Source organism: Dinoponera quadriceps, unplaced genomic scaffold (genome assembly GCF_001313825.1).
Source record: "Dinoponera quadriceps isolate SergipeBrazil2010 unplaced genomic scaffold, ASM131382v1 scaffold5144, whole genome shotgun sequence".
Taxonomy (NCBI): Eukaryota; Metazoa; Arthropoda; class Insecta; order Hymenoptera; family Formicidae; genus Dinoponera; species Dinoponera quadriceps.
In genome coordinates, this window is record NW_014560308.1 from 991,455 (window position 1) to 1,015,076 (window position 23,622).

The 23,622-nt window shown below is 48.1% G+C and overlaps 1 protein-coding gene across 1 annotated transcript in view; it reads right to left on the reverse strand.

Moving 5' to 3' along the window:
• Positions 1-1,174, reverse strand: part of LOC106750701 — a 35,044-nt gene extending 33,870 nt beyond the window's left edge. The window contains exon 1 of the mRNA XM_014631202.1: positions 1,103-1,174. The gene's annotated coding sequence lies outside the window, so the exon portion shown is untranslated. The remainder of the gene's footprint in view (positions 1-1,102) is intronic.
• Positions 1,175-23,622: the final 22,448 nt, after the last annotated feature.

Genomic DNA, 23,622 nt, shown 5'->3' on the forward strand with positions numbered 1-23,622 from the left:
CCCACTCGGCGATGCTATCGTTCGCTTTCTATCGTTCCGTGAAGCAGAAATCACCGAGCAATTCGTCAGGATTGGATGTTACGAGGATGACGATGAAAAGGAAAAGAAAAAAGTGATAAATCAGCGACGAAAATCAGTTGCGAATGACTGATAAAATGACGTGTACAAGCGACGGAGGGAAATTATGTGAAACGTATGCAAATAATCGCTCGATGAGGAACGATAATGCGCGGCGACGCGGCGCCATCCTACACTTTTTTCCCTTCGATCGGCCGTAACGGCCGTCTCCTCCGCGGACATTATTCTCGCCGTTCTTCATCGGAGACCTTTCGATCAGCCGACATGGAAAGTTAAAAAAAAGTGCGCGAGGTTACGCGGGAGAGGAGAGACGGGGCAGGAGCAAGGGGACTTTAATTCTACGTATATCGCGATTTCGCAAAGATCGGTATCTGCCGCGATCTTATCGCGCGGACTATAATCGTTAAGTTTTTACCGTATCATTATGCGCTGGTCGCGTCCGTGTGCACGCGCGTTGCGGAGGGAAATCGGCTACCCCGCGATAATATTGATACTCGGCATCGTTTATTATTATTCGCAATTATGGTAAGTGAAACGCGCGTCGTACCTACACGTGAACCTGTTTGAGTAACGCCAAACGGGAATTTCCCTTTAGTGAGTAATCACGCACGTGGGCGAAGGGAGGAGCGGTAATTAAAAGAAATATTAATTGCGCTCGTTACGCGGATCTCACGCGGGGTGAATACGGGATGACGCTGTGGCAACATTGTGACAGAACTGCTGACGAAGAAATGCATAAGCACGCGTGCACCGTGCGCAGTCAATTTGTCAGGAGAGCGGCGCGCGCAAATAAATGTCGTCGTCCAATTTTTCTCCCGCGCAATCATCGAGAGCCGTGAGACCGCGTTACGTAAGACCATTTCGAGCTTCTTTCAAGCTCGCTCGCGCGCGCGATAATCCGACAAGTGATTAATATCGTGCCTCTTTTTCTCAATTATTGCTTGCTTTTCGATCGATATCGCGACACACAGATATAACGTCGCGTAGATTAAATCGCGGAAGGCAGAATTTCCAGTAAACGCACCTCGGCAATCCAGTTTCGTCGTATTGCGGAATCGAAGCGACTGCACGGTGACGGTGATAAATGCGAAGAGCGGAATTCAATGTAAAGAAAGAAGCCGAAATTCATGTTTCTCACTCCGTTTGATTCTCATTCATCTCCACGGCTTCTCCTGCAGCGGGTTACGAAGCTTCAAATTGACGGCCGAACAGTGACTATACAATCTCGAAAACGTAGACTCCGTCGAAAGTTACATCGCACAACGCGAACGACAAATTCTGCACTGACGATTCTGGCTGCACCTCATTCAGCGATAGCCGGGTTCTATGCAGAATTCTATTTTGATCGAAACAATTCGGCAGCAAGATCCGCTTGTCTTATCGCTCGCACGCCGGTCGCATAAATCAACGTCGCGCGGCGCGTTTATTCGGCGCAGAATCGGCCGGTTCTGCGCCACTCTGAACGCGTGTCACGGCCGAGAACGGCCGCTACGAGAATCGACTCGCAGATTGCATCTATCCGCGGCCTACCATCGCGGAGAAATGGTTGTGGGCGGGCACCCGGGAACCCGTATTGGCGACGCACAGATCGCACCTAGTTGGCAGTAACCGAGCAGCTGCGATCGCAAAAACGACCGCTAATTTTCCTCCGTCCGTTAATGGCGCGTTACTCCCGCGAGTTAGCGCGGCAGCGAATTTCGCGAATTTCGAGATAACGCCTAATGCGTGCGGAATGATAGCTCGCACGCAGAGATAGCAGACCTTACTACGAAGGTTATTACATAATATTCACCTCTCTGCCTATCAATCGCCGTTTATCTTGCGTAACGACGCCCGGCAAAAAGTGACCGGTGCTTTTTTTCTCGTAGGAACGACGGGCGGAATCTCGTCGGGTGCAGGTTCCACGGTTGTAACGTGTCCGTAATGATTGAAGGTGTTTGGCAACACACACGGTATTAACATCCGTTTTACGAGTGCGGTTACAATAGTACGTCGCGCGAATACCGGGGTATTAACATATCCGCATAAGGTCGGTCGATGAGGCCGGGTTCAAACGAGTTGCCTTATCTTTATCGGAACCCGCAGCTGCCGGGAAAGAGACAGACAGACAGGGAGAAAGAGAGAAAGTGTATCAAATGGCGCGAACGATAATACGGGGCACGGCGAACGTGAACCGGCTTTGATTGAATATGTCACATGTCACCCGGTACATTTGCATCCGCGCCGTCGATATGCTCGGCGGTGATGCGTTACCGGCGGCTTGTCTCGTGGTGACGGTTTCAAGTAAATCAATGCGCAACCGGCTAATAATAAGTGTCTTGTTGTTAACGGTGTCTCATTGTCGCCGGGTGAAACATCGCGGACAATAAAGCCCGGGGGCGCTTTTAATCGACGCTCGCACGCTCCCTCGCGCGTGGGTGGGCTTCTCTTTCCTACTTCTTTCTTCTCTCTCGTCGTTGTTGTTATGCGCGTCGAGATCGGCGGAGCCCACTCGCGGCGGGCGAGCGCGGAGAAACCGCGAGATCCGTGACACGAAATTCGCGGAGGAGCGCGGCAACGACGTCAGGATGACGCGTTAAGACTGCTTGGGCGCGCGCGAGATTAAGGCTAGATGAAGCCGGAAATAGAGTTTCATTTTTAGAACATTGGCCGAATTCCGTAATTAGCGAAGGTAGGAATAATCCGTGCGCGCACTGCCAGCGATTCTTATCTCGCTCGTATTTCGCTCGGCGCGAAAGCTTACGCTATATTTATTGCGACGCTAGCGGGCTTCGCCTTCGGCATTGCGGAAAATGTTCGATTATCAGCGAGATCTCTCAAGAACAAGACCGCGTGTTCTCCGTGAGCTTGATGTCATCTCTGGGGCAGCGGGGAGAGAACGCGGCCTGCTCGCGGAGATTTCGCACCGTGTAGTCGTTCGTCCCCGCTCGTGAAACGTCTCGCCTACTGTCCGCCGGACGAGCGGACAGCCAACGTCCCGCTGACTTCGGAGATGACTCGAGTGACGGCTTTACGAGACGCGGACACGAGCGTCGACGGCGCCGAGTGACGTTTCACTTCACCCGACGTTTCCCAGCGCGCCGAAGCGTAGATCAGCCGCGGTTTTACGCTCTACGTGGATCGACAGCCGTAGATCGTTCCGGTTGAGTTCGCGATCAAAGTCATCTTAAATTACGCCTCGTAACGTGCAGTCGATGACGAGCCCCGTACGAGAGAACGTCGGCGGTCTGTTGACTGTATCACCGTGTACACGCTATTCCGAAGGTGTGCGAGCCGATGAAGTACGCGGCAGCGAGCTTGCGATGCTTAATCCCCGACGTCGTCGAGGCACCCAGCTGAGAAAAGAACCACCACCGACTCGGTGTATACTCTCTCTCTCTCCCTCTCTCTCCCCCTCTTTGACAATATATACGTGTTCATTCCTACTGTTTCATCTATGAGTAGCAAACAAAGATGCATCCACGATGATCGTCCGAGAGAGAAAGAGAAGGACCCCTTGTGGAAGGTACAAATTCTCGTCCATTCGATTCCGTTAAATTGAGGCAAACAGCCCAGCGGGGGGATAGCCGGGCATAAACTTCTCCAAAGCCTCCCGATTATTTACCGTTCACATGTTCCCCAATATTTGACTGCGACGCGCCATACACGAGAAGGAAAAAGTTACATTCCGTTCACACACAGCCGGGCACGCGTTACCGAAGATACGAGGAGGCCTCCCATTCCGAGAGTGACACGCCGCCGCTGCCACCTCGATCCACTCCAACGGGAGGGAAGACGGCAACCCTTCTTTCTCGCGCGGTCGGACAAGATACAGAAACAAAAGATCGGCCACCACCTAAACAAACGTATCCCTTTGAGAGCCGAGCCCTCGAACGGAATCCTCTCCCTGTCTCAGCGATTTCAAGCGCGACGCTTACTAGCGACGGTGGCTCTCGGCACTCGGCTCGGTTCTCACAGTAATTATGTGGGCTTTAGAGAGCCTCGAGAGACAGAACGAGAGAGAGGGAGAGAGAGACGCGAACCGGGCGAGAAAGAACAAACAGTCGTCACGGATAGGAGGAAAGCGCCTTCGTGTGTTTGCGCTCGGACTCTCACACGATACCTCGTCGCGATGCCGCTGGTCGTCTTGGATTAGCACGGGCGAGAACGTGCCGAAAATCCCATGTCGGGCCCTATCCGCTTTCAAAGCACACTTCTCCCTCTTCTACCCGAGATTCCGAGTGGTGGGAACTTTCCATTGTTCGCAGCGGAACGCCTCGAAGCTTCGTGCGTTTCAAGGAATTCGATATTTTCACCCTCTTCAGTCGAGAGCGACTACCGCTTGTGAAAAATTAACGAGGTTGCCGAGAGGTTTCTCGTTTATTTACAATTGCCGGCGGAACAATTTCGGTTGGAAAGGTGCTAACTCCTTTCACTTAACGTGACCGATTATCGCTGGTAATCATTTGTAAAAATAGAGATATAAGCGAGAACTTAAGAGAAAGTCGCTCTCCGAAGCGCAATCAGTGTATTATTACTGAGAAGCAATCAATAGTCACCGGTGGTCGTAGTTATAAGCGTAGCACTGCATGTCGGTAAGATTTCGTTGGAAAAGTCTGTCAATAGCAGCGACTTTTTCCATCAAGGAAATCTGACTTCAGAAACAATAATAATAATATGATTTATTATTATTTTTATCTTAAATCATTCTTAGGTGTCAGTGATTTTAACTGAAATGTCTTTATAATTATATTTAATTGATTTAATTTATATTATATTTGAAAAAACATGCGCTTACCCTAATGAGACTCGAAACCCAAAATTTCTGGCTCTTGAGTTATCACACGAATTACGCTAAATTCGATATACATATGGTTTAATATATGTACGAATATTTATACATATTTCTGCCACGAGACGTACAACAACGACTCGTAGTGAATCTTTATTAGCCAAAATCAGTGAAGTATAAGACGGAAGAGTTAAGGGAAGTGTTATTAAAAATTACAAATTAGCGAATACTCACTAATCATCTGTAAAATACTGTTTTGCCGATTCAATCGGTGACATTTTCACTGATTCGATTTAGGAGAGCGGGAAGAGATTGGACGCTGACATTAATAGCGATCGCGACTATTGAGCAACTCGGTGTTTCGGGAGGAACTTTGTCGACGAATGATTGAAACGATGATTACCGGGCGAGACCGTTTATTAAAAAGCCGGGGGAGGAACGTGGTCAGGTAGCTCGAGTTGAGCGAGAGAGAGAGAGAGAGCTCGCACGCAAAGGCGGCTTAGGGCTCTTAATGAAACTGGCTACATCAAATCCGGCATTAAGCGAGCCATTTCGTGATACCGGACGATTACGTGGCCGCTGGCTGCCGCGACCAAGCACCGGGCCTCATTTGCAGCGTTACGGAGCCTGGTCGCCGAAGTGGCACGATAAAAGCCGGGGGAAGATACAGTCGCGGAATATACGCCTGGCCGAAGGCCGAGATACGCAATTAAAGAGCGCCGTACGCGGCTTAAAAAAATGTATCCAGCGCAACGGTACATACACGCGCGACAGAATGTTGCGACCTGTTTAACGACCGTGGAAATGGAGGAGATTATACACCTGAATCGTGTATTTTATAACGAAAAGGCCGGTGCGAAATAAAGCCTTTTAATTTTCGGGTCGTGTCTTAATTTCAAATCTTGCTCGCCGCATTCGTGATTCCCCGCTGGAGAGAGTTCAGAAACTGTAAAAATATTTGAAGAGCCGCACGTCTCTTATAGTTAATAGCGCAGCCGAGTAAAATTAGTTCGGTTTTTTTCTCTCTGTTCCTCTCGGACGGAACTTTCCAATTTCGATTCTTATGTAGACCAAAAGAATATGTAAAGAGATATATTCTCTCTCTCTTTTCGCGCAGACTCTTACGCAATTTCCAGCATAATTTAATAACGTTGATGTATATTCGACGAATTTAACAAAACCTGCCGTCTCACAATTCCGCCGGCGTGACTCACAAAAGAATAACACCGCTGGAACTGTGACGAGTGTCGGGTGGCGAGTCGGCTTTCTACAACGGCTGACAGCGGAGTCCGCTCCGGAGAATGCTTTATCTCGTTAACGAACCGCCGGATCTCGACCTGTAATTCGTCTAATGCCGCAGAGCGTGCGCGACACGTGTCGCGATGGCCCGCACAAAACGCGACCGGACCTGAATGCGCGTTAAACGAACACCTCCTCGTATTGTCACCCGCCGTGTTACCGTTCGCGCTCACAAATCTCAGTCTCAGGCACAATCGCGCGAAACGCAAGGATATTTCGGTCGGCATGCGACTGCACATTTCGGAATTACAAAAATCAAAACACCTCCGAACGAGGTAAATGTAACTTAAATGAAGCCTTCTTTACCAAATAATCCCCTCATTTATCGCATTTAAAGTCGCATGACATCGCGGACACGTTGTCTTCGGCGAAGGTAGATTTTTCATGAAATATCAGGATCGTAATTAGCAACATTGTTCGGTGAAACGAGCTGTACGAGCGGTTCGCGCACGAAGGAGAGTCGAGGAAGCGACCCGCCGCGGGAAGAAGAGCGAATACTACGACGACGACGACGGAAATACGAAATGCCTGAGGACTAAAACGAGCAACGCGACCACACCTGCGAAACACTGACAGTTCTGACAGTCGACAGGATTGTGGGCGGCAAGGTCGTGAGTTCCTTCTGGCGCGATTCGCTCGGGAAACAAAAAGACCGTGCCCGCAAGACGAGGCCCCTTTAACTCGTCCTTTACCGCGCCGCAGGAGAAGCGTCCCTAATCGATCTCGGGTCACGCCACGCTGCAACACATTTAGCACACCGGAGCGACGCGTTCACATGTGTCGTCTGCAATTCGAGTCGGCCCCACTTTGTCTCTTTGTAATTAGCTCGCATTCACATAATCGAAACAAAACAGAGCTCCCGCGCGCCCCATCACAATTCTTCAACGATACATTCGGTAATTATGTAGAATAATATTTCATTTACAATGCGAGATGAATAACTCCGCGAATAACTTTTCGTAACGCGTTAAAATAGCCCCTCCTTCCCCTCCGCCGTTACTTCGGTTCGTCGTGTTCTCATGAATCAGTGTTGCAACGGGTTATTTGCGTGGATTCCTGCGATTCCCAGATGCCAAAAGTTCACGCGCAGCGACGACGGTCTGGACTTGGCGCCTCGGCGTACCGAGTCGCGTCGTCGTGCCAAGGGCTTCTCGGAACTCACAGGGGAAACTAGCTTTGATCATAGATCAGGAAGTTGTTTCGATTTCGGCCGTGGCCGAAGACGTGCTTTGACGAAGAGAGGAAATTACAGAAGCTAATACGGGATAATGTCTCTATACCGAGCCCGCGTAAATTTCAGACGCGACATTAAAGACGTGACACTAAAAGGGGCGTGATTATTATTATTATTATTACTGTAGACCCAGTATTCCATTTCTAATCGGCGATTGTACAATTAAGATACTCCTTGTGCTAACAAGGCCTTCTTGAATGATACATTGGAGGCTGAAGTAACGCTTTCCTTCCGCCACGGAAATAATTCTCGCAAGGGTCCTATTCAGAAAACGATGTACGATGGAAATCGAATGAAAAAAAAAGCAGACGAGCGGCCACCTGCGGTCGTCGTTTCAACGAGCTTCGTTAAGAGTATTTATAGATCCTTAGAAGAAGAACGAAAGCTTAATTTATGAAAATGTATGTTAAGTATTATAACTATGCCACGTGACTGTGCTCGCATGCGTGTTTCGAATAGCGCGCGTCGGGCGGTGCTGTGGACCCTCGAAAGGGATTTCGACGATTCATTGACTTTAGACTCGTACTCTCTCTATTAATTAAAACGCACCGAGTACACGCGACTTTACGTATCTCATCGCGTCTCTCGCAACTTCATAAAGTACTGAGAATATACTTCCTTCTGGAAGTCGTTAGATATACTCACGCTGAATATCAACGCAGAGTGGCTCTAACGAAGTCGTATTAACGAAAGTATTCATCAGCTGTAAAAACTCTCCTTTTTTTTTATGAAAATTGCCTCCGGCAAGAGGCATCCCTCGAGTAATGAAAGTAACGTCGGATTAACGAGATTTATGATCAACCCTTTAACAATTACAACCACCTGCTCTCTTCTTTCGTCGTGAAATCGGCCGCACGAAACGTGCACTCCAAACACGTGTGAATTATTAAATATGAGAAAAAAATTTCGTGCTTACGGGGATTACGAGACAGACGTTCCCGCGGTAAATCAATCAACGTGCTCATGAAGAAACGTACGAATGCGGGATTTGTTTTACGACCCGAAATACAGACAGGGATCTTCACAAGCTTTTAAGTGCTTCCTTAAACAGAATAACACGTGTATGCATTCACGAGAGACCCTCGCGATGGCCCACACGTCGAGGTAACGAGTAAGATCGCGCCAATGTGCACAGGAATTCAATAACGACGACACGGCAGTCCGTTCGCTGTTTCACGCTCGATAAAATCTGATTTACTGGCCCGCGAATTTTGTATAGATTAGAAATTCTCCGTTGCTCCGTTGCTTATCGACCTTCACCCGAACCCGGGTATATTTTACACGGACTCTGCTGACAGACTCGCGAAGATCCGAAGGGAGATGCAAATCGAATTACGGGCTTTCGTTTCGCCCTACCGCTTAGAATCCGCAACTGAAATTCGAACGGAACCCTTGGTCTCGTTTTAGAAAAGAAAAGAAACATATATCGGTGTATCAAAGAAACACACGCACGGAGAAAACAAGTTTCGCTGGAACAGCAAGTTGTTTGTTAATATAGTGACAGCAAAAATATTTGTTACACATGCAGAAAAAATAATCTTGCTGTTGTAACAAAATGTCGTCGTGACAGCAATAAAATTTATTTGGCAGAGGCAAATTATTCTGCTGTTCATATATCTCGCAAATTGCAATTAATATTCTCAACAAATCTTTCTGCTGTCCAAATAAATTTTCTTTGCTCTCACTATACTAACAAACAATTTGCTATTCTAGCAAAATCATTTTCTCCGTGTGTGTCGCGTTATTTAAGTTCTATTCGACTCCATCGTGATAAAACCGTAAGATCGATTTGAATATTCTTTGGCTCTCTGCGCGTCGCCATTCCGAAAGTTTCATTACTCAGATCGAGATTCCTCCGTGCAATCTCCTGTCGCTTCTATTCGCCTGGCACTTACACGCGCACACGTGGCGAACACGAGGGTGCTGACCCGTTACGACAGGGTGCACCGCGGGACGCCGATACCTTACATCTCAACCTCGGCTCCGCATCTTGCCTGGTCGAGAACTGGATTTTTCTTAGGATATTTTCTAAGAGGCCGGGTCGTGCCCCACTTGACAATAAATCTCTTCGGATCTGTCGATTCACATACATATGACAAACAAATAAGTATCGTGTAGCCGGGTGACAAATTATCTCACAAAATAATGAAGCGCTCCGAAAGAAAAAAAAAATAACAAGCGACCCACAGGTGCCTGAAAATATAATTATTTTCGAAAACAACAATATCCTTTTTTTTCATTTCCACCACAAAAATAGTCGAGAAAACTATTTTTCTAATAAATGTTATTATAGTATTAATGACAATAACCTCTTACGTGCATGTTGCTACTACTATTTTTATGGTTTAAATAAAAGAAGGATATCGCTGTCCCCGAAAATAACTATATTTTTTTCTCAGTGTACAAAACAATTGTAAAATAAAATCAATAGTCGCACTCTTAACTATGGTATAAAATCTATTCGAACAATTTAATATAATCAGTTATTAAATAACGGGAAAATTCTATTGAAGTGTACAATCTGTGACGCCGACAAGCACAGAAATTCATTATCGATTGAATGAAAATTTATTGATTGTAAACGTCGCCAAATGCGATGGAAACTGACAATTAACAAGACTGTCGATCAATGCCTTTTCGTCGAACATTAGCCCCCCCCCCGGGAACATTTCGTCGAGAGATGTCGCGACTTCGTAACGGAGTTCGACGAGTTCTTTCGAAATTCTAACTCGAGCGTCATATTCCCATAGTGGCGGCGAGCGTCGATCGCCGCGGATAACGAAAAAGTGGGTTAATGATGTTGTAGCACAACGCGCGGCAGGCACCGGCTTTCACGCTTGTCGCTTGACGTGCATACGGCACCTTTATTGATCACACGTCATTCGCCGAGGCGCCATTCAGAACCGATAAATCAGCGCGGGATCAGTAGCGTTCGGCGGAGCGCGGCTATGCAACGCGCGATGCAACGAAATCGACGTCCTGGCGCCGTCAAATGACAGGTCTCCGCTCGGCCCGGCGACGACGACGACGTTTGCACACTTGGTTAACGACATTCCGCGCGAAGGTGCGAACGACCGTGGACGGCCTGTACGGATTTCCCTAACTAATGCGAACAATGCGCGCCGCTCGCAATCCGCGACGGAGTCATACGAGCCCCGAGAAAAATCGCGATCCTCAAGAGCCCCGCACGCGGAGCGCGATTCCGCACGGAGGAGACAAGTTTCGCTGGAACAGCGAGTTGTTTCTAAATATAGTGACGGCAAAAATATTTGTCACACATTCAGAAAAAATCATTTTGCTGTTGCAGCAAGGTGTCGTTGCGACAGCGATGAAATTTAGTTGGCGCGGCCAAATTATTTTGCCATTCATATATCTAGCGAGTAGCAATTCATTTATTCCCGGCAAATCTTTCTGCTGTCCAAACAAATTTTTCTTTGTTAACAAACTGTGTTAACAAACAATTTGCTATTCTAGCAAAATTGTTTCCTCCGTGCTCAGGGCGCGCATTCTGCGGCACGTTCTCACGAATTATACGGCGCATTACGCGAACGCTATTAATAAACGGTAAGGGCGATTAATGTTTAGCGGCGGGCGGTTAATCGACATCAAAACCGATAGGTAAACCGCGACTTCCGCAGACCGGTGTTAAAGCGTCGTCGTACGAGCCGAGAAGTACCGCGCGCGCGGGAATGACTGTCGACCGAAGTGCCGGGGCTCTGACGAGCCGTATCCTCAAATTACAGGATACGATGCGAGTAAATTACGAAACGCGACTACGACGCGCAGGCTGTAATAGATTCGCAGGTGTAAAGCAGTGCGCGCGTACCTCGGATAAGATCCCACTTAATTGGAGTCCGGAAGGACGTGACGGAAGGGTAAATGCGAAAAAAAAGGAATTAAATTCGCAGCGCAAGCTCGATCTCACCAACTTCGATCAAATCTTAACCTGAGTTCAAAGCCAGTACTCATAGATTCAGATCTAACATTATAATTAAAATCTTAAGTTCGTCAATTAAAGTTATTATTATTATCTTCAGATACCGTATGGGTCGTTTTATTGGCTGGAAAGCATCTGAAGATAAACTTAAGGCGATCTTAAATATATAAGGTCTGACTATGAACACCGGCCTAATATCCACTTCTACCGTCACAATTTAAATCTAATCGATGACTAACTCAACGGAATTGACCAATCGCACTGGCTAATTAGCTGAACTAATCAATGCGATTACCGGAATCGAAATTTGAAATTCTACATTAAGTCAACAAATGAAGAAAACGGAAATAAGTTCCCTTGTAGTATCAAAGGAGCGCTATAAGCGCTCCTTTAACGCTGCAAAGAGAATTTAGTTCTTCAGAGGCAAAATTTAAAAAATCACGATAATACAAACGGGCATAAGTCTTTGTCTGGAGAGAATTTAAGCTCAGATTAAGATTTAATCGACGTTGATGATGTCGGGCATAAGAGAATGGATTCTCGGATCGGTTGCTTCCGCTAATTTTTAACAGCGTCCTCTTGCGGAGGGTAATCTTATCTTCCTTTGTAGAATTCATGCGCCATGCGCTTAACTGTGACAAGACACAAAGAGAGACAAACCAGTTCTCCGGACTAACCCTTTGATTAGGAAGACGATGCTATCGCCGGAGCTCGATAATGGTAACGAACGGCGAACGAGACAGATTCAAATCGGCGCGATCGTTCCCGACAATGACAGTTCCCCGTAATCCGGCCCGCAGGCTAACCGGGCGGACAGAAGAAGATGTTGCCGGTAATTGCCGGCGGTAACATCGCTGTAACTCGCGTGCTTGTCCGTGACAAAGAGAGAGAAAAGAACGGCCGTAATGTCGGCGGCAGTCCGACGTCGTTAAATCGCGCGACGATCAATGATCCTCTCTCTCTCTCTCTCTCGGCCCTTCTTCGCGTCCGTTGCGCTTCGCACCGACTCGAGCCCTCATCCTCGGACGAGGCTGCAGCGCTATTTCCAGGAGGATTTCGCGTTACCGCCGTAATAAGTCGCTCGTGAAACGGTAAATGGTAGATTTAATCAACATGACGTTTCTCTTCTCCTCCATTTCCGAGCAACGTCTTCGTTTCAGCTATTAACGAGTTTCGATCGCTCGAGAAGAGCCCCCTCGACGTTCCTCGGCTTATTATCTGACATTACCAAATTGCTCAGCCGCTTCCATTAATTCGCCGCCGCGTTACATAACGCATTAACGTGCGGCGGGAAGAGTTGTCGTCCAGGATCTTCTCACGAAGCATTATCGAGAACCGCTTCTTGCAAATTAGACGCAATCAGGCGGGAAATTAGGCGTCTAAACAACGATAACTGAAATATACCCACGGACCGGTGTCGTTGATCCAGCGAGACTAAGCGGACTCGACAATCGTTCCCCCTCGAAGCATAAGCTGGAACGTTGTTGCACACACAAATCACGAGCGCGCTTTTCAACTTTCTCGGAATCTCGGCGGTGTTTGGCGCTCGAGGATACCCCGTACTCGGGGAGGACACTCTTTTTCTCGAGACGCGGCGCGTAAAGTGCCCGGCGACTACCTGCCGCCGAGAGGAGCGTAGAGGTGCGCGCGAGAGTGTGACCGTTTCGCGCGGTATTTCCGGCGCCATTAAACGGTCAGCCTAGTCAATGGCCACTTGGCTGGCGGCCGTGTGTTTGCACGTCAAGTTAGCGAAATTCCTCACACGAAACCGCGTGTACACGGTCTGGCCGTGTCTCGATATGTCGCGTTTCCACGTACCGGGTGACAAATCGTTTATTACTTCCCATTGCGTGAGTGGGCAAGTGGGAGTTAATTTTGGCGGACTGTGCGTAACGTACGATATCTCGATAATTGTTGGCGATCTGTGTCAGTAGCTGATCCGTCCATTTCTATCGTCGTGGTTTAAATTGAATCGACGATTAACTCAATGGAATTCGGAAGCAACCGCATTGGTCGGTCAACTAATTGGCCGATGCGATCTGTCAGTAGCGTCGAGTTAATCGTCGATTAAATCTAAACCGTGACGGTAGAGACGGGTATAGATCGTTTACACACGGAAAAGTGGAATTAGCTGTCCATGTAATGCAACCGAACTTTAGTTACCAGACCTAGTTTTTAGCTGTGGCAGCGAAAAACTAGATACAGAGACAAGAAGCATTAGCTAAATTAATTGAATTTCAGTTGTATCATACGGACAGCTTATTTTCAGCCGCGGGAGCTAGTTTTTACCCGTGGGAGCGACTTCATCTTTTCCGCGCATTAACCCTCTGTCGTAATATTTCTCACCCGTGAATGATCGCGATGTATCTCACGGATATACTAGTTTACTCATTATTTTCTTCTGCTTCTTGAAACAATTTCTCTTTCATTAGCACTTGGCCAATAGGCACCGGTATGTAAAAAGTACATGGAAAACAATAAAGAACAAATTGACAAGTATCAGGATGGTATCTATTGGATATTGCGATTTACGGAGGATTAATTTCCGCGAGCTTGTCGAAATATTTCGTCCTTATTGTCGCTGGTCGCAAAGATGGAATTTTTCTTTATTTTTTTTTTATCGTATCCTCTCTCCCCTCCCTTTGAGTGCGTGCGTGTTCGCTTCGTGCGTACTTGAGGGTAGACACGATTTAGCGTTGCCCTCCGAATGGCGTGGCTGCCTTCTCGCCGAGGAAGAAAATCTTAGCCGCTTATCCGTTTACCGAGGTTTTCCTCCTCGACGAGGATGTAGTCTGAGTGGATAATAAGGATTCGCGTACCTCAGTAGCCGTATCGCTTAAGCGCGTCTCATGAGTAGCCCCCTTCTGCGATTGCAAAGCGTTTAAGTGTATGGATGAGGCGATTACAAGTGCTTTGGGAATACCTGCTGTGCGTGTAAAGCACACGACGAATATGTTAATCTGTTGCCGTTGAAATGTAGTCATTTGAAAAATCTCGCGAGTCTCCGCCGTCCTCGACGCTTCTTTTCCTCGGTCTTAACTAACGAGTTTTGCGACACGATATATAACACACTCGAATACACACACTCGCGCTACGTGAGTTAATACTTTCTCGCGAATTTTTCGGAAAGCAAAGGACAAGCATTGTTTAGAAAAAAACTGAAAATAGCCATTTTTCTGTAACGGTCGTGTGTTTTCACCTCCACGAGGCACTCTCAAGTAACTAATATTACTCGAATTTAAAACTTTTGGCTTACATTCATATTTATTAATATTTACTTGACTCGAGTAAAATTTATTCGAGTCAAATAAAAACCTGCTCAGAACTATTGGAACCATTATTTACCCGAATGTAGCACTTTTTTCAGTGCGGAACACACACACACACACACATATATATGCACATATCGAACGTGTACCAATATTTTATATGTACAGATTAAACATTCATATTTGAAGATTACAATCCACCGGTACAAATTCAGATATCTGAAATGAGAAAGCGTGGCAACGATAGGACGCCAGATATCAAGCGCCAGATATCAGGTACCGGGCATATTAGTACCTGGAGCAGCAGCCAGTCTTGGAGGCGCCGGGGACTCGCGGCGACTCCTTTCATCCGTTGTGGCGGTTTATCGTGGCGTCACAATAACATAGGGAATTTATTGACGCTCGACGTGGCGCGAGCGAGCTCCTCGTGGGCTTTGATTTCCTGCAGCTGCTGGGGAGCATAACGGCATTCACCGCCACATGGAGATGATCTCCTTGTATCTAGCCGAGGCAAATTCATTTTGTCAGCACGGACGGTAAACTAATAACGGCGAGACGTTGCATTCCTTGATCCATCGCTCGTCTCGCTTGTCTCGACGAATTAAGTCCGTTTTCCTCGCGTCTGCTTCAAACGTAATTGAAACTCGTGAACCCACGTGGAGATGCCGCGCGAACGTCCATCACGTCAGCAACACCTGGCCGTCGGTGGTGCGATTCTCGTCGCGCGCGATTTTCTAAGAGAGGGGAGATCCCTGCCGAAACGATTGATCCGCGATCCGCGACTCCGAAGAGTCTCGTTCGATGCGCAATTGCTCGCGCACGGAGGAGCCGAGTAATAATAAGAACGAGCCATATATGGATCGATCGATATTCCCGTGCTTCTCTCTCGCGCAAACTACCACCACTTGTGCGTCCGATACACGAAATGTCCGATTCTGCTCGCTCGAGCTGCGACGAGTGACGCCGACGGTAAGGAGAAACGAAACCCGCCAACGGAAACGCCGTCTCGTCGTTGTGTTCGCATTACACGGATATACGACGAGCATTATCGCTACGACGGCGGCGCCAAATGCGACGGGATGGACGTGTGTAAAGTCGACGGCGGACGTCGCCAACGCGAGGAGACAAGGCTCGTATCGCATGCGCGTATCCAGAGTAATTTACCTGTCGGATTACCGCTACGGTCTCAATTAACGCGACTGTCAGTCGGCGCGACAGAGCGTTTAGAAGGTCCAACTTTGTTGGCGAACGACGTTCCTCGCCGCGCGCCGCTGAGAGATATTGTGATCGCGTACGCTCACCTTCGTAATCCGCGAGTAATCCGACGCACGGCAATAATAAATACCGCGCTGTCGGCGCGGGATCGCGCGGCGTCGAATAATCGTATCGTATTTGTATGTAACATATGTAACGCATCGTGTAATATATCGCGTAATATATCGGCCATCGCTGTCCGCGTGGTCGTAACTACGTTTGAATCTATGTCCCGGCGACAGCGGACACGAGGTCTCGTGCAGAAAAGACCGGGGCATCAGGAGCACGTCGCTCATGTTTTCTTTAGTACGTATCTTGGGAGAAACAGTGGATACAAGATCGCGAAATGATCCTTTCAGAACACAGATACTCTTCCCCGAATGTCGTTAAAATCGGAATACTACAGTTAACAAAACACTGATGATATACGGGGTCAACAGGATCGTGGTGTGCAATCACGCACACTGAGAGGAAACAATTCTAAAAACGAATGAGTGTTTCTCCGCTGGATCCTTACACGATATTAACCTAAATCTAAATTCGCTTTGTTTCAATAAAGAGAACTTAAATTTGAGGAAATATCGTGTGAGGACCCACCGAAGAAATATTCGCTTGTTTTCAGATATTTCTTTCTTTCCCAGCGCATAGAAAAAGGCTGACTCTACCAATACGTTCTCGACCGCCATACCAGACGCCGCGGCGCGTTCTCGAATTTTCGCGGAAATCGCGGGCTGCAGGAATCGTTCACCTCTTTCGCGAACTTTCGGGGACTTTCCATCAGCGCACGGCCGCGCTATAAATACCGATACACAATTTACCAAGTGCTTTTTGCGGCCGAACCAGTACGCGACGTACAGGTGCACGCACGGCACGACAGGGGCGGTCGCGGGGTGCCGTCGCGGTGTGTAAATAGGCGGGCGCCTGTGCACGCCGGTGGCCGGTGATTTACGCATTATGCGGCACGACCGTTTACACGCTCGACGGCGCCGTAGACGAAATATCAGCGGATGATGCTTCAAAAGCCATTGTTCCAGGCGGAGAGCTAGAGTTTGATAACGAAGCGTGCCTAATGACGCTCGTCAGAATTCCCCGTCGTCGAGATCGCCCCGTAGTCAGGATTATTTTTAGATTACATATACTGACCCAAAGTCTCTCTCTCTCTCTCTCTCTCTTTCATTTTCTCGCGTACTCTAAGAGTACTCTACACCGTTAACCATGCGTCGCGAAAGTTGGAGGTGTAAATTGAAGTAAAAACCCTACGTAATTACGAGGGACACTTTGAGGCACGTACTTCGAATTTGGAGATACCTGATGTACGTAGCTCTAAATTTCAAAGTATTATCGCGTAGTTACGTCCCTCGAAATATCCCTCATAATTACGCGCGGGGTTTTTATTTCAAAGTACATCCCCAACTTCGGCGATGCATGAGTAACAGACGTTACACTGGAAGAAGAGGTACCTCAACCTGCGGGATATAAAGTTTATTTCACGGAAATAAATCTTATGTCCCGCGAATAAAGTTTTAAATACCCTTTTTCTCAGTATATCGCACGCAGCATCAAACCGACGTGGGTGTTCGCACGGCGTATCGCGAGCCCGTCAAAATCGGACGAGGGGGTTGTCGCGGATGTTTTGCTTCCAGTGATCCGGTGTATGTGCGCGATAACACAAGGCGAAGTGTCCACCGGACACTGTTTATTCTCTGAAGGAGGGAGGCCGCCGAATATACGGCCTCGTGGCCTTGCGAAGATACCGCACCATCCGTCGGCCGGACAGCCGTCGCGCAGTGCGTCGCAGTATCGGGATTAACGGCGCGGAAAATTAATAACCCCGAAGAAAGGCGAGCCGACCGCGAATTAATTCGCGCGCCGCGAGCGCACGTATTTAAAGGGCGACCGTCAATTCCAGCATGCATGGTCGGCCAGCTGTCGCGGCCGATGAGGAAAGACACGCAAACCGGACGTGAAAAATACGGAGTGCTCTTACCTCCCTCCCTCCCTCCCGCCGGTAGGAATTCCGCGAGACAGTGGAGACGCGCTAATTGATTTCGCGCCTCAAGAATTCGCGGCCGGATAAATAAATGGGGCGCATTCGGACAAGACTAATCGGGCGCCTCGTACGCCGGTGAAATCACGCCGATAGCCGGAACGGCTAGTCGCTTATTGGTCCGATAGCTCACCGACGATAAACGGCGGATATTCGTGGATCGATTGGCGCCGGTGGAAAAAAGAAAACTTAATTAACGATACCTGTTCTCTCGTGCACGCGCGCGCGTTTGTATTTGGCGTGACGGAACGTATATTATCTGTCGGTATTGCAAATTACGGCCTGTAGCGGGAATTCGAAAGCGATCCCGTATGTCGTACGAGAGAAAGAGAAAGAAAGAGAGAGAGAGAGAGAGAGGAACTCCACGCTCGCATAATTATTATTCCGCGTGACACGCGCCAGCTTTGTTATCGGCGGGGCTCGCGAAGCGACACGATGGCTTTCCGAGTTTTCTCGGCGCGCCGATCAGTCGGCGTAGGCAATTAAAGCCCGGTAACAAATTAATCCTTTTTCGCCGCGATATATCCTATATTCGCTGCGCATTTAATCCCCTAGTCACGCATCGCTTCTTGTTTCCTCCGGGGGCTTTTAATATCGTCGGTCAATTAAAACGCGGTAGCAAATTACACAGCGGCACTGTCCGCCGAGATCGCGGCGGTTACAATTTCACTTAGACGCCGTTCAATAACCGATAGGCTGATTAATGCGCCCGTTAATGCACCGACGGTGCACGTCGATTAATCTTTTAAGCGCGGATTTCAGTATTACGTCGGAGGATGTCGCGGGCGTGCGTAACGCGTTACCGTGAAAAGCGGTCGCGTTTCATTAATTTCGCAGCGCGCGTGCACTCTGGTTAATAACCGCAATAATTCGTTTCGGATAATTGATACTTTCGGATAAACGGATTATTCCGTCCGGTAACAGCAGCGCGCCGTACCTCGCTGGTTAATTAATATTGAGGACAAAAGCGACTTCGGTCACGCTTTGGTAAAGAAAAAAATTACACGGGGTGTGTCTTGATTCCATCCCGGTGAACTCGCAAGATAGATTCTACGGAAGCAAAATCAGTAGAAAAGTCTTAGTAAATATATATCCTCAAATTCCTTCGTCGACGGAAGCCTCTTTCAGACGTGCTCGCGCTTTCTCGTCCCGACGCGAAGACCGATTGTGGTGTCCTCGGAAAGGACCGCGACTGGACGTAAGATTCACACGCGAGATCACGCGTTGCGGATACAACGGGTCGCGTTGTTCACAGCCCGTAACTACCAATCGCGTTAAAACACGCGTCAAAGATCACTAAAGGAACCTGAGGAACGGATAGGCGGCCGAGAAGGAGTCGAAAGAACGAACGGACGGGGACGGGTGGATGGATGACGAACGAACGTAAGAACGTAGAAACGAAGCCAGACAGACGCATTCGCAGAGAAACCACGCTGATGCCTGGCGGCATCGAATCAGGTTGAGTGAGTGAGTTGTTCCGAGTTGTTCATCCTCTTCTTTCACGGTCTCGTCTACGTGTCTACTCATGCAAGATAATACCGAGGCTACTCCGGATATCCCCGCGACGATTCCTCTCGACGCGATTTCGAGATCTTTGCGATCAAAGGTAGGAGGAAAGTAATAGCGGAGAAAACTCGCTCGTCGTCCTTATTTATAGCACGACGTCGTCCATCGACGTTCCCGTTATATGTTTTCGCTAACTAAGAGTCTCCGATTAATTAAATATGTCATTAATTAACCGTTAACACGAGCGTTAAGCCGCGTGTTTCGTTCCACGGAGTGTAAAACTACCGTTGTTTATTTACAAAAACCACCGGGTCTCTCGGCAGGAATTTCCGCGAATGTTTACGCGCGCGTATTCCCTTCCGTTTTTCTCGTTTATTTATGTTAATATTGACACATTTTTTACAATTTTATTGTTTCTTTTGTATCTTTGTTTTTTTTTCGGGGGTTAAATGTGAAAAAAATCGTTTTAATTTTCGCTTCAGAATCGCTCAAAACTTCAATCGTATAAAAATCCAAGCCTCATGGGGCCGTCTAAAATTAATTAAACAGCTTTTATTTTCTAATTGTTTTCTAGTCGCACTATTTTTTATACTAGTTTTGTCTCTTTTGCCGGTTTTTTATGAGTTAAGCCTGTCAATGAACACCTTTAAAGAGAAGAAAATCGATCATGCTTGACTTCTTGATGAAGAACCTCAGTGCTATTATACTTCTTAAATCGCGTATAAAACTTTCATCTTGATTTTCCTCGAGTCGCACTCCGTGTGGATTGGATCTTTCTCGCCGTATCTACGGCCAATTCATACATTACACCGGCGTAATGTCGCGTATTTTTACGCGCGAGAAAACCGACCGAGAACTTAAACGAATCGTTTACGCATACAGAGGAAAGTAGCTTAGGTATTTGCGAGGCCTCGGACTCGACTAGACGACACGGCTCGGGCTTTTTTCGAGACGTCCGCTTGTTCTCCGTTGCTCGTTACTGCCCACTTGCGTAGGATAACACAGCCGGCAGGTCGGTTTTAGTGGCGCTTTGAAGCCGGTAACAATTACTTTTCTCGGAATATGCGCTGAGAAAGTCATATAGGCACATGCACGGAAGGGTCGGGTCGTAGGAGACGGCGACCCGCCGTCCGGGAGCGTCCCTGCGTGATTCACTCGCGCGAAATTACGGACGCGGTCGGTCAACGTACGATCTGCGTCTGATGAGCCCGGAACTTTTACAGTCGCGGGGAGAATCCGCGTTCTATCGTAAAGGCGTTGCGAGCGCACTTTATGCACGCGATATTTCATGCCCGTCGAGCCGACCCCGCGGCTTTGTGCCTATAGGGCATGCCGAAGATACAGAGACTTTGTGTCGGAGACTTAATTGGACGCGTGTCGCGCACCGTCGCGCACTTTCCTGAAGAAGCATTGTGTTATTCGCGATTATCTCGATTTCGAAGCCTGTTCTCCGAGCACCGTTCTCAGCTGCGTATCGACCGACCACGACCGATTTAATGTCGTCTATAACCGTCTATTTCCGAATAACGCGGGCTTGTGCAACCTCGCGCGCGACCAGAAACGTTTTAAGGGGGACCGAACGGCCGAATTCTCGAACTCGTGCAATTTGTCGGCGCGACGATTTCCTCGAAGCGACGGTACTCCGATAACTCATCCGCGAAATGTGTCCTACCAGTCTCGTTGACCGAAAGATTTACGACGCGCGCGCGGGAAGGAGCCGAGTTCGGACGAGGAAACTGCCACTGCGCCTCTCTCTCTCTCTCTCTCTCTCTGATATGCCTCGTGGATCGCCAACCGAGCGGAAATAAACGTCTCGTAAACCTGCTCGCGAGCTCGACCGGAGGGACACCCTTTTTTCTCCCTTTCGGCGGAGTCCCGCTCACGACACTTGGAAACCGGGGAAACACCGGCGAGAACCAGCTTTCCGCGGTTCTGTCGGGGCGAGGAGGCACGATGAGAAACAGCGTGTGGCGTCGCTCCAGCGATCGACGACCTTGCACAGGTCTCACTCGTGATAGACTCTTTTAACGCCGGTTGCTTCGTACCCACAAATAAATCTCGCGCGAGCGTGAGATGATTTACTGATTTTTCTTTTCTCGTAATTCGCTACGTCCCTCTTAAGTCTCCTGTGATTTCGAATAATTAATGGACTAATTAACGAAGGAGTGAAAACGGGACAGTTCGGACTTGCTGTGACCTTTTTTGAAACATCCGTTCGGTATCTCCTCTTGGAAACGTTGCTGGTAATATCTTCAAGGTCTCTGAAGATTAATGAACATCGGGATGTAATCCGAGGACGAATCCGTTCGAAATCGCTCGACACGTTTCACTTTCGTGAGCCGGCGTCATTTATCAGCGCGGATCGACGAGACGTCGAGATGCCGGTCTTCGATCGTAAGAGACATCGTCGCGACGTGTCCACCCTGGTGACGCCCGATATCCTCGTGACCGACTCGCGTCGCTCGCGTCTCGATGCGGTCGCCAGCAAATTGTCCGGCTACTCGTTCCAGCCGAGACTACCAGGGTGCTCTAACTCAGATGGCTATCTCGCCGGTGGCGTATCAATCGATATGGTATACGCGTACCTCGAGCCGCCGGCGATGTAACCCGCAGATAACCGATGACTCGTTAGAATCTCCGCCTTGACAGGCGAATGTACGGGGTGTGTATTTGAAATTGTGTGACCGAAGCTTAGATCTCATCCCCCGAGTGCCGTAATGCCATCCGCAGGAGCCAACCGCGTGGAATCGGCGAGCGTGCTTAATTTTAAACTTAAGTACCCAACTAGATGCCTTTAATTGCCTTCTTTCCTCTTTTAACGTCATTTTATTGTAATGAAGCAATTTCGCGATATCGCATTTTACGCGTTATTCGCCCAGTTTATAGTGACATAAACGAGAAATGTCATAAAATGAAGTTTCATATGCGTATCAATAAACACCTTATGCATTACGAATGCTATACGAGATTGGACTGGAAGCTGCTTTTAAATGCGACACCGGCAGATTAAACACGCATTTACACGGGTGAGATAATATCGGGGATAACATCGGTTATCCCCGCGAAGTTCGGATGCTCAAAGTGACGCGGCGAAGTCCAAGGCGGGTTTCTCGTGAAACTTCTTTTGGATAGCGCATGTTGATCGCGCGCGATGCTCACGGTGACACTTTGCAACACTTTGAGAACGACGACGCGTGATGACTTATCAAAATATCCGTGCTGCGATACTGCGTCGATCAGACGGCGAAGCTCTTTAATCGCTCTTCGACATGTCGAACATCGCTAATATTAAAGATGTTATTTAATACCTCTTATTCGTTATTTGAATCATTCTTAAAGCGTGAATGATTTTAAAGCGTCAATGATTTTATCCGAAACATTCTTAATTCCGTTCAATTGGTTTAATTTTTTGGTTTAACATTTGAAAAACACGTCCATCCTGATGGTGGTCAAACCCGAGACTTCTGGTTCTTGAATCTGCTACTATATATACTAAACTACGTCAAATATATAACAAAGTAAGGTTAAACACGTACCATGTGTATAAAATGATCGTCGTTATAATTTTTCCAAGTGAGATCTCTCGCACATGGAGCACAAGACGTACGATTATTTCCGCAAGGTAACGAATGCCGAAGTTACGGAACAGATCCACCACTCAACGCGCAATTCGGTGAGTGAATTTCCCCGTTAATCATCGCTCGACTGCTCGGGTCAAATGCATCGTTCTGCAACTTCCGAGTCTGTCGTTATTCCCCGTTTCATTATTGGCCCCGGGGCGACGCGCGACAGTAATGAACGTCATAGTACGAAACGCGCGTCTATGCTTTAAACAAGACGAGGAAGATTGGTAGAACACACAACGGCGACTGTTTAGCAATTGTCTCGGACATGTTTACGGTTCGCTCCTTAACGAGAGTCGTTCCTCTCTTTCTTCCTCTTTCTCGCTGGTCCCATTCGCGTTCCGGACATAATCATCAATCACCCCGTCTGAGAAACTTTTTCCCATGAATGTTTGCGTTGGACGTTTCTCGCGTGGAATGCGCGTCTGCCGCTCTCCGAGAAAAAAAACGTCCCTCGAATGCTCGGGAGAGGAAAATCGTGAGATAGAGAGAGAGAGAAAGAGAGAGAGCGGGAGGGAGATAACTATCGGTCTGGGGAATTCACACCTCAGAAGTGCGATCTTCACCGCTAATGTCAACGCTCAATAAACTAGACAGCTGATAA